The following is a 12,528-nucleotide window of genomic DNA, read 5'->3' on the forward strand; positions in this document are numbered from 1 at the left end:
TTAGAAACATTTAATCATGTAAATATCAATCTCAATTAATATATATAAACATGGAAAATTTTGGGTCACTACAGTACCTACCCGTTAAATAAATTTCGTCCCGAAATTTTAAGCTGTTGAAGGTGTTGACGAATCTTCTGAATATAGATGCGGGTATTTCTTCTTCATCTGATCTTCATGCTCCCAGGTGAACTCGGGTCCTCTACGAGCATTCCATCGAACCTTAACAATTGGTATCTTGTTTTGCTTAAGTCTTTTAACCTCACGATCCATTATTTCGACGGGTTCTTCGATGAATTGGAGTTTTTCATTGATTTGGATTTCATCTAACGGAATAGTGAGATCTTCTTTAGTAAAACATTTCTTCAAATTCGAGACGTGGAAAGTGTTATGTACAGCCGCGAGTTGTTGAGGTAACTCAAGTCGGTAAGCTACTGGTCCGACACGATCAATAATCTTGAATGGTCCGATATACCTTGGATTTAATTTCCCTTGTTTACCAAATCGAACAACACCTTTCCAAGGTGCAACTTTAAGCATGACCATCTCTCCAATTTCAAATTCTATATCTTTTCTTTTAATGTCAGCGTAGCTCTTTTGTCGACTTTGGGCGATTTTCAACCGTTGTTGAATTTGGATGATCTTCTCGGTAGTTTCTTGTATTATCTCCGGACCCGTAATCTGTCTATCCCCCACTTCACTCCAACAAATCGGAGACCTGCACTTTCTACCATAAAGTGCTTCAAACGGTGCCATCTCAATGCTTGAATGGTAGCTGTTGTTGTAGGAAAATTCTGCTAACGGTAGATGTCGATCCCAACTGTTTCCGAAATCAATAACACATGCTCGTAGCATGTCTTCAAGCGTTTGTATTGTCCTTTCGCTCTGCCCATCAGTTTGTGGATGATAGGCAGTACTCATGTCTAGACGAGTTCCTAATGCTTACTGTAATGTCTGCCAGAATCTTGAAATAAATCTGCCATCCCTATCAGAGATAACAGAGATTGGTATTCCATGTCTGGAGACGACTTCCTTCAAATACAGTCATGCTAACTTCTCCATCTTGTCATCTTCTCTTATTGGCAGGAAGTGTGCTGATTTAGTGAGACGATCAACTATTGCCCAAATAGTATCAAAACCACTTGCAGTCCTTGGAAATTTAGTGATGAAATCCATGGTAATGTTTTCCCATTTCCATTTCGGGATTTCGGGTTGTTGAAGTAGACCTGATGGTTTCTGATGCTCAGCTTTGACCTTAGAACACGTCAAACATTCTCCTACGTATTTAGCAACATCGGCTTTCATACCCGGCCACCAAAAATGTTTCTTGAGATCCTTGTACATCTTCCCCGTTCCAGGATGTATTGAGTATCTAGTTTTATGAGCTTCTCTAAGTACCATTTCTCTCATATCTCCAAATTTTGGTACCCAAATCCTTTCAGCCCTATACCGGGTTCCGTCTTCCCGAATATTAAGATGCTTCTCCGATCCTTTGGGTATTTCATCCTTTAAATTTCCCTCTTTTAAAACTCCTTGTTGCGCCTCCTTTATTTGAGTAGTAAGGTTATTATGAATCATTATATTCATAGATTTTACTCGAATGGGTTCTCTGTCCTTCCTGCTCAAGGCATCGGCTACCACATTTGCCTTCCCCGGGTGGTAACGAATCTCAAAGTCGTAATCATTCAATAATTCAATCCACCTACGCTGCCTCATATTCAGTTGTTTCTGATTAAATATGTGTTGAAGACTTTTGTGGTCGGTATATATAATACTTTTGACCCCATATAAGTAGTGCCTCCAAGTCTTTAATGCAAAAATAACCGCGCCTAATTCTAAATCATGCGTCGTATAATTTTGTTCGTGAATCTTCAATTATCTACATGCATAAGAAATCACCTTCGTTCGTTGCATTAATACACAACCGAGACTTTGCTTTGATGCGTCACAATAAATCACAAAATCATCATTCCCTTCAGGCAATGACAATATAGGTGCCGTAGTTAGCTTTTTCTTCAATAACTGAAATGCTTTCTCTTGTTCATCATTCCATTCAAATTTCTTCCCTTTATGCGTTAATGCAGTCAAGGGTTTTGCTATTCTGGAAAAGTCTTGGATGAACCTTCTGTAGTAACCAGCTAGTCCTAAAAACTGGCGTATGTGTTTCGGAGTTTTCGGGGTTTCCCACTTTTCAACAGTTTCTATCTTTGCCGGATCCACCTTAATACCTTCTTTGTTCACTATGTGACCGAGGAATTGAACTTCTTCCAACCAAAATGCACACTTTGAAAACTTAGCGTACAATTCTTCCTTCCTCAATACTTCTAACACCTTTCTCAAATGTTCACCGTGTTCTTGGTCATTCTTTGAGTAAATAAGTATGTCATCAATGAAAACAATGACAAAATTGTCAAGGTATGGTCCACACACTCGGTTCATAAGGTCCATGAACACAGCTGGTGCATTAGTTAAACCAAACGGCATGACCATAAACTCGTAATGACCGTAACGTGTTCTGAAAGCAGTCTTTGGAATATCATCTTCTTTCACCTGCATTTGATGATACCCGGAACGTAAGTCAATCTTTGAATAAACAGACGAGCCTTGTAGTTGATCAAATAAGTCGTCGATTCTCGGTAGTGGGTAGCGGTTCTTGATGGTAAGTTTGTTCAACTCTCGGTAGTCGATACACAACCTGAATGTACCATCTTTCTTCTTGACAAACAAAACAGGAGCTCCCCACGGTGATGAGCTTGGTCGAATGAAACCACGCTCTAAAAGTTCTTGTAATTGGCTTTGCAGTTCTTTCATCTCGCTGGGTGCGAGTCTGTAAGGAGCACGAGCTATTGGTGCAGCTCCTGGTACAAGATCTATTTGAAATTCAACGGATCGATGTGGGGGTAATCTCGGTAATTCTTTCAGAAATACATCAGGAAATTCTTTTGCAATGGGAACATCATTGATGCTCTTTTCTTCAGTTTGTACTTTCTCGACATGTGCTAGAACAGGATAGCAACCTTTTCTTATTAGTTTTTGTGCCTTCAAATTACTAATAAGATGTAGCTTCGTGTTGCCCTTTTCTCCGTACACCATTAAGGGTTTTCCTTTTTCTCGTATAATGCGAATTACATTTTTGTAACAAACGATCTCTGCTTTCACTTCTTTCAACCAGTCCATACCGATTATCACATCAAAACTCCCAAACTCTACTGGTATCAAATCAATCTTAAATGTTTCGCTAACCAGTTTAATTTCTCGATTCCGACATATATTATCTGCTGAAATTAATTTACCATTTGCTAATTCGAGTAAAAATTTACTATCCAAAGGTGTCAATGGACAACTTAATTTAGCACAAAAATCTCTACTCATATAGCTTCTATCCGCACCCGAATCAAATAAAATGTAAGCAGATTTATTGTCAATAAGAAACGTACCCTTAACAAGCTCCGGGTCTTCCTGTGCCTCTACCGCATTAATATTGAAAACTCTTCCGCGGCCTTGTCCATTCGTGTTCTCCTGGTTCGGGAAATTTCTAATAATGTGGCCCGGTTTTCCACATTTATAATAAACTACATTGGCATAACTTGCTCCGACACTACTTGCTCCGCCATTACTCGTTCCGAAACCATTTGTTCCTTTCGTTCTATTAACCCCTGGTCCGTAGACCTCACACTTCGCCGCGCTATGACCATTTCTTTTACACTTGTTGCAAAATTTGGTGCAGAACCCCGAGTGATACTTTTCACACCTTTGGCATAGCTGCTTCTGATTGTTGTTGTTGTTGCGGTTATTATTGTTGTTGGGATGATTGTTGTAGTTGCTGTTGTTGTTGTTGTTGTTGTTAAGCCGTTTGTTGTAGTTGCGATTGATGTTGCGATTGTTGGGATAATTGTTTCGATTATTGTTATAATTGCTGTTGTTGTTGTATTGGTGATTCTTATCACCGTTTTCCTCCCACTTTCTTTTAACTTGCTTCACATTGGCCTCTTCAGCGGTCTGTTCTTTAATTCTTTCTTCAATCTGGTTCACTAGTTTGTGAGCCATTCTACATGCCTGTTGTATGGAGGCGAACTCGTGTGAACTTATATCTTCTTGGATTCTTTCCGGTAATCCTTTCACAAACGCGTCGATCTTCTCTTCCTCATCTTCGAATGCTCCCGGACACAATAGGCACAATTCTGTGAATCATCTTTCGTACGTGGTAATATCAAATCCTTGGGTTCGTAACCCTCTAAGTTCTATCTTGAGCTTATTGACCTCGGTTCTGGGACGGTACTTCTCGTTCATCAAGTGCTTGAATGCTGACCACGGTAGTGCGTACGCATCGTCTTGTCCCACTTGCTCTAGATAGGTATTCCACCATGTTAACGCAGAACCTGTGAAGGTATGCGTAGCGTACTTCACTTTGTCCTCTTCAGTACACTTACTTATGGCAAACACCGATTCGACCTTCTCGGTCCACCATTTCAATCCGATCGGTCCTTCGGTTCCATCAAATTCCAAAGGTTTGCAGGCAGTAAATTCTTTGTAGGTGCATCCTACACGATTTCCTTTACTGCTAGATCCAAGGTTATTGTTGGTATGTAGCGCAGCCTGTACTGCGGCTATGCTTGAAGCTAGAAAAGTACGGAATTCCTCTTCATTCATATTCACGGTGTGTCGAGTAGTCGGTGCCATTTCCTTCAAAATAGTCAAATGGAACAAGTTAATCATACAGAATATTAAGAGTAGTTAATAGTATTTCGTAGCATAATATGAACTCATTTATAAAAGCTTTTTCTTCATATTAGCATTTTATAAGTTTAAATTCGGGTAGTACCTACCCTTTAAGTTCATACTTAGTAGCTAATATATAATTCAACTACTACAATTCTATATGAAAAACTGATTATAATAATATTTTGCGTTCAAACTTTTACACAATATTTTACAAACTTACAATACCACTTATTTTATATATAGCATGAAATATAGCACACAATAAATTTGATACAAGATGGTTGTGAAGATAATTCTAGCTAGTACACAAGTCGTTCAGCAAAGGCTATAAAGACACGTAATTCATACGTCCAGAAACAAGTCATGCATTCTGGTTTTACTAGGATTACTTCCCATCCTTGATCTTGTGGAACATAACCGTTATGGCCATTGATAAGACAGCGTGTTGTAACGTCGTCAAAGGGACGAGGGTTACGTAATGTCCAACAGTCCCGTAACAATCTAAAAACCTCATTTCTTACCCCAATTACCGACTCCGTCACTTGTGGGAACGTTTTGTTTAATAGTTGTAGCCCGATGTTCTTGTTCTCACTTTGGTAAGAAGCGAACATTACTAATCCGTAAGCATAACATGCTTCTTTATGTTGCATGTTAGCCGCTTTTTCTAAATCACGAAGTCCAATATTCGGATATATTGAGTCAAAATAATTTCTTAACCCATTGCGTAAAATAGCATTTGGGTTCCCCGCAATATATGGATTTCCCAATGTGATATCCCCCATCTTTCGAACGAAAGCCTTTTATAAACCAAGGCATTCTTGGAACGTTCTTCGAATGTCTTACAAACTGATCTCGCCTTAAATAGTTGTGCCGAAGAATTCTGACCGACTCTAGACAAGATTTCATCAATCATGTCTCCGGGTAGGTCTCTTAAAATATTGGGTTGTCTATCCATTTTGTGTTTTTATACTGTAAAATAGACAAGAGTTAGATTCATAAAAAAAATACTTATTAATACAAGCAATTTTTACATATATCATAAAGCATAAGCACACTATATTACATATATTACACCACACGAATACAACTATCTTATTCCGACTCGTTTGTTTCTTCTTCTTCGGTTTTGGTTCGTTTTGACAAGTTTCTAGGGATATATGATGTTCCCCTAATACGAGCCGTCGTTTTCTACATTGGTTTAGAAAAACCTGGTGGTTTAGAGGTTCCCGGGTCATTGTTACAACTTAAGGACTTCGGGGGTTGACGATACATATAAAGTTCATCGGGGTTGAAATTAGATTTCTCTATTTTTATGCCCTTTCCCTTATTATTTTCTTTTGCCTTTTTAAATTCAGTTGGGGTAATTTCTATAACATCATCGGAATTCTCGTCGGAATCCGATTCATCGGAGAATTGGTAATCCTCCCAATATTTTGCTTCCTTGGCGGAAACACCATTGACTATAATTAACCTTGGTCGGTTGGTTGAGGATTTACTTTTACTTAACCGTTTTATTATTTCTCTCACCGGTTCTATTTCTTCATCCGGTTCCGATTCTTCTTCCGGTTCCGATTCTTCTTCCGGTTCCGACTCTTCTTCCGGTTCCTCTTCGGGAACTTGTGAATCAGTCCACGAATCATTCCAATTTACATTTGAATCTTCATTATTATTAGGTGAGTCAATGGGACTTGTTCTAGAGGTAGACATCTATTACATAATATCAAACGCGTTAAGAGATTAATATATCACATAATATTCACATGTTAAAAATATATAGTTTCCAACAAAATTTGTTAAGCAATCATTTTTCAAGTTAACAAGGTCGAAGTCCAGACTCACTAATGCATCCTAACAAACTTGATAAGACACACTAATGCAAAATTCTGGTTCTCTAAGACCAACACTCGGATACCAACTGAAATGTCCCGTTTTTATTGATTAAAAACGTTCTATATTAATTGATTTCGTTGCGAGGTTTTGACCTCTATATGAGACGTTTTTCAAAGACTGCATTCATTTTAAAACAAACCATAACCTTTATTTCATCAATAAAGGTTTAAAAAGCTTTACGTAGATTATCAAATAATGATAATCTAAAATATCCTGTTTACACACGACCATTACATAATGGTTTACAATACAAATATGTTACAACAAAATAAGTTTCTTGAATGCAGTTTTTACACAATATCATACAAGCATGGACTCCAAATCTCGTCCTTATTTAAGTATGCGACAGCGGAAGCTCTTAATAATCACCTAAGAATAAACATGCTTAAAACGTCAACAAAAATGTTGGTGAGTTATAGGTTTAACCTATATATATCAAATCATAATAATAGACCACAAGATTTCATATTTCAATACACATCCCATACATAGAGATAAAAATCATTCATATGGTGAACACCTGGTAACCGACATTAACAAGATGCATATATAAGAATATCCCCATCATTCCGGGACACCCTTCGGATATGATATAAATTTCGAAGTACTAAAGCATCTGGTACTTTGGTTGGGGTTTGTTAGGTCCAATAGATCTATCTTTAGGATTCGCGTCAATTAGGGTGTCTGTTCCCTAATTCTTAGATTACCAGACTTAATAAAAAGGGGCATATTCGATTTCGATAATTCAACCATAGAATGTAGTTTCACGTACTTGTGTCTATTTTGTAAATCATTTATAAAACCTGCATGTATTCTCATCCCAAAAATATTAGATTTTAAAAGTGGGACTATAACTCACTTTCACAGATTTTTACTTCGTCGGGAAGTAAGACTTGGCCACTGGTTGATTCACGAACCTATAACAATATATACATATATATCAAAGTATGTTCAAAATATATTTACAACACTTTTAATATATTTTGATGTTTTAAGTTTATTAAGTCAGCTGTCCTCGTTAGTAACCTACAACTAGTTGTCCACAGTTAGATGTACAGAAATAAATCGATAAATATTATCTTGAATCAATCCACGACCCAGTGTATACGTATCTCAGTATTGATCACAACTCAAACTATATATATTTTGGAATCAACCTCAACCCTGTATAGCTAACTCCAACATTCACATATAGAGTGTCTATGGTTGTTCCGAAATATATATAGATGTGTCGACATGATAGGTCGAAACATTGAATACGTGTCTATGGTATCTCAAGATTACATAATATACAATACAAGTTGATTAAGTTATGGTTGGAATAGATTTGTTACCAATTTTCACGTAGCTAAAATGAGAAAAATTATCCAATCTTGTTTTACCCATAACTTCTTCATTTTAAATCCGTTTTGAGTGAATCAAATTGCTATGGTTTCATATTGAACTCTATTTTATGAATCTAAACATAAAAAGTATAGGTTTATAGTCGAAAAAATAAGTTACAAGTCGTTTTTGTAAAGGTAGTCATTTCAGTCGAAAGAACGACGTCTAGATGACCATTTTAGAAAACATACTTCCACTTTGAGTTTAACCATAATTTTTGGATATAGTTTCATGTTCATAATAAAAATCATTTTCTCAGAATAACAACTTTTAAATAAAAGTTTATAATAGTTTTTAATTAACTAACTCAAAACAGCCTGCGGTGTTACTACGACGGCGTAAATCCGGTTTTACGGTGTTTTTCGTGTTTCCAGGTTTTAAATCATTAAGTTAGCATATCATATAGATATATAACATGTGTTTAGTTGATTTTAAAAGTCAATTTAGAAGGATTAACTTTTGTTTGCGAACAAGTTTAGAATTAACTAAACTATGTTCTAGTGATTACAAGTTTAAACCTTCGAATAAGATAGCTTTATATGTATGAATCGAATGATGTTATGAACATCATTACTACCTTAAGTTCCTTGGATAAACCTACTGGAAAAGAGAAAAATGGATCTAGCTTCAACGGATCCTTGGATGGCTCGAAGTTCTTAAAGCAGAATCATGACACGAAAACAAGTTCAAGTAAGATCATCACTTGAAATAAGATTGTTATAGTTATAGAAATTGAACTAAAGTTTGAATATGATTATTACCTTGTATTAGAATGATAACCTACTATAAGAAACAAAGATTTCTTGAGGTTGGATGATCACCTTACAAGATTGGAAGTGAGCTAGCAAACTTGAAAGTATTCTTGATTTTATGTAACTAGAACTTGTAGAATTTATGAAGAACACTTAGAACTTGAAGATAGAACTTGAGAGAGATCAATTAGATAAAGAAAATTGAAGAATGAAAGTGTTTGTAGGTGTTTTTGGTCGTTGGTGTATGGATTAGATATAAAGGATATGTAATTTTGTTTTCATGTAAATAAGTCATGAATGATTACTCATATTTTTGTAATTTTATGAGATATTTCATGCTAGTTGCCAAATGATGGTTCTCACATGTGTTAGGTGACTCACATGGGCTGCTAAGAGCTGATCATTGGAGTGTATATACCAATAGTACATACATCTAAAAGCTGTGTATTGTACGAGTATGAATACGGGTGCATACGAGTAGAATTGTTGATGAAACTGAACGAGGATGTAATTGTAAGAATTTTTGTTAAGTAGAAGTATTTTGATAAGTGTATTGAAGTCTTTCAAAAGTGTATAAATACATATTAAAACACTACATGTATATACATTTTAATTGAGTCGTTAAGTCATCGTTAGTCGTTACATGTAAGTGTTGTTTTGAAACCTTTAGGTTAACGATCTTGTTAAATGTTGTTAACCCAATGTTTATAATATCAAATGAGATTTTAAATTATTATATTATCATGATATTATCATGTATGAATATCTCTTAATATGATATATATACATTAAATGTCTTTACAACGATAATCGTTACATATATGTCTCGTTTAAAAATCATTAAGTTAGTATTCTTGTTTTTACATATGTAGTTCATTGTTAATATACTTAATGATATGTTTACTTATCATAGTATCATGTTAACTATATATATATATATATATATCCATATATATGTCATCATATAGTTTTTACAAGTTTTAACGTTCATGAATCACCGGTCAACTTGGGTGGTCAATTGTCTATATGAAACATATTTCAATTAATCAAGTCTTAACAAGTTTGATTGCTTAACATGTTGGAAATATTTAATCATGTAAATATCAATCTCAATTAATATATATAAACATGGAAAAGTTCGGGTCACTACACCGGTTCCATCATAAGTGTGAGGTTTGCACCCCATAAAAGCCTTGTAGGAGCACCCTTCGCTAGAGTTACCGTCTCCTTGGTTGTTGTTGTTGTTGTGGTTGTTGTTATTGTTGTTGTTGTTGTTGGTGGAGTGACCGGCCATGGCCGCCTCTACGGCGATGGCCACCATTCGTTGTAGTGCTTGTTCGGGAGTTTCACGGCGTGGCACACGGCGAGGAGGCATTGTTCCTTCAAAACAAAAGAATACCGTTGGTTAGTATTCTAAATAATACTAACCGTGATGTGGAATAAAGATAGAGAGAAAATTTTCCTTGACTCACCTTAAATTCTTTACGTCATAATGTCGGAACGTTCATATGAGTCACCGTAATATAATCTCGGAAATTATATTACCCTAATTCATATGTGCATTCGACATTACTCCATATAGTCAAGGTGGCGTGTCAATCAAATTAAACAACGTGAGATTAAGATAGAATAAGAATAGATATGAGTATGAGAGTTCGAGTATAAATGCACAAGTAGTCAAGTAATTCCTACTTCAAGTCTATACGCCGGTTGTAGTCTAGACTCACCAATGTTCCCTATGACTCGGGGTCGACACCAATGAACTCTAAATCCCTACAACCAATGCTCTGATACCATCTGTAGCGACCCTACAAAATCGTCATTGACGGCGCCGTCTACTTAGGTCCCGTTACATGGTCATAAGTCTTTAAAACAACGTTTGACCAAAAGTATGTCACATTCATTTCAAAAGTAGAGATGTTTCAAGGTTTACAAAATAGTTCGACAACTAGTTACATAACAAAGTTTAAAGTACAATTGAAACATATGTGACACAATTTGAAAGTAGTCAAAAGACGCTCCACGTATGCATGTATACTCGACATCCAAGCAAGTATCAAAAGTAATGAGCGGAAGCATGTATCATTAAGTATTCAAGGACCTGAGAAAAACATAAAAGAATCTGTCAACGAAAACGTTGGTGAAATCATAGTTGTATGCATAAAGTATATTTGTATCACAAGGTTTAGTATAAATCGTTTATCAAGCGTATACATCTCAAAAGATGTGTTTGTATCACGAGCACCCAATTATCAAGCTTAACTGAATCTTACCTCTGCATAATAGTGTTAGAACCTACACTATACATCGAAAGTACGTTTCATTCATCTGAATGAGGGTTCGTCAAACTCGCATGGCCACACAACATAATTTCTCGCTTACACCCTACAAGTGTAACTAATGATAATTGGACTTGAGGATTTTCGTTCTAACTCGTATGTATCTTTGCTTTCGTATAGTATTCAAAGTATCAAAGTACGAAAAGTATATATATACATGTGAAAAGTATATATAAGTATGTAATGTATATGTTTTCTCATCCCACGATTTTAAGAGTATAAAAGTATTTGAAAAGTGGGGCTATGATCTCACCTTGAGTGTATGAATGTAGATTTACTTCAACAAGTAACGTGTGCAAGAACAATGCTAGTCTCGACCTAAACAAATAGGTTGTATCAATAACGATAGTCACGATTGGTCAAAGATGTTCAATTAGTCCTATGGCTCGTTAGGACTCGATTATGTAGCATGTGAATCAAATTATCAAGTTTCATGCAAGATACAAGTATAGGAATCATGTTAGAAAGATTGCATAATCATTCGGTTAAGTTTGACAAAAAGTCAAACTTTGGTGGGTCAAAGTCAACGAAAAAGTCAACGCATTCGGGTCGGGTCCCGAACTATTTTTCTGAGGTTTTTATTCATATATAACCATGTTAGAATAAGTTACATGTGAATCGGAGGTCCACAGCGTGCCAAACATTTTTCATATTTTGACCATGTAGGTCAGAATCAAACTACGCCTATTGTCGCGCTGCGACAAAGGCTGGCCGCGCCGCGGCATAACATGCGAGCTGGTACCTGGCCAGTTTCAGTTTTCTAAGTATCAACCCAAACCTTTTTATGCATAAAACGCAAACCGCAAACACTTAGAACTCGCATCTTATATCGTTAGAAAGGTAATTTGACAAAGAACACAACTAAATACATTTCACCAACCAAAAACATTATTTTCAATAACCGACTTTTCAAATCAAATGATCAATCAATGCACACATTTAATGCTTCAATTTTTACAAGTGCACATTTATGATTCGGGCATTTAATGCATACATAGAACACGCCGTTTTGTAGATAATCAAGCATACAATACAACTAACTACTTACTAACAATAATTCATGGCATTCAATGCATCAAATATTCATTTCAAGCTTATCAAACCCTAACTCAAATTCACCAAAATCACTAATCAAGTTTATGGAGTTTTCTCAAGCAACCTACACATCAAATTGAAGCTAGTGATACTAGGAACACATTTAATACATGCATTTATAACATTTAACAACATTCAAGCAACCAAATCACCAAATCAAACACACCAAAGTTCATATTTAAGTTAGTTATTTCAAATAACGAAATCGAGCATATAAATCATATAATCATGTTAGACTTGAGCCATAGACACTAATTAACAACTTTATAACTTAAAAACATCAAGAACACAAAATCTAGTGATTTTAGAATTTACCCAAACTTGATGAAATCAGTATGGAATCGAAG

Source organism: Rutidosis leptorrhynchoides, chromosome 11, assembly GCF_046630445.1.
Source record: "Rutidosis leptorrhynchoides isolate AG116_Rl617_1_P2 chromosome 11, CSIRO_AGI_Rlap_v1, whole genome shotgun sequence".
Classification (NCBI taxonomy): Eukaryota; Viridiplantae; Streptophyta; class Magnoliopsida; order Asterales; family Asteraceae; genus Rutidosis; species Rutidosis leptorrhynchoides.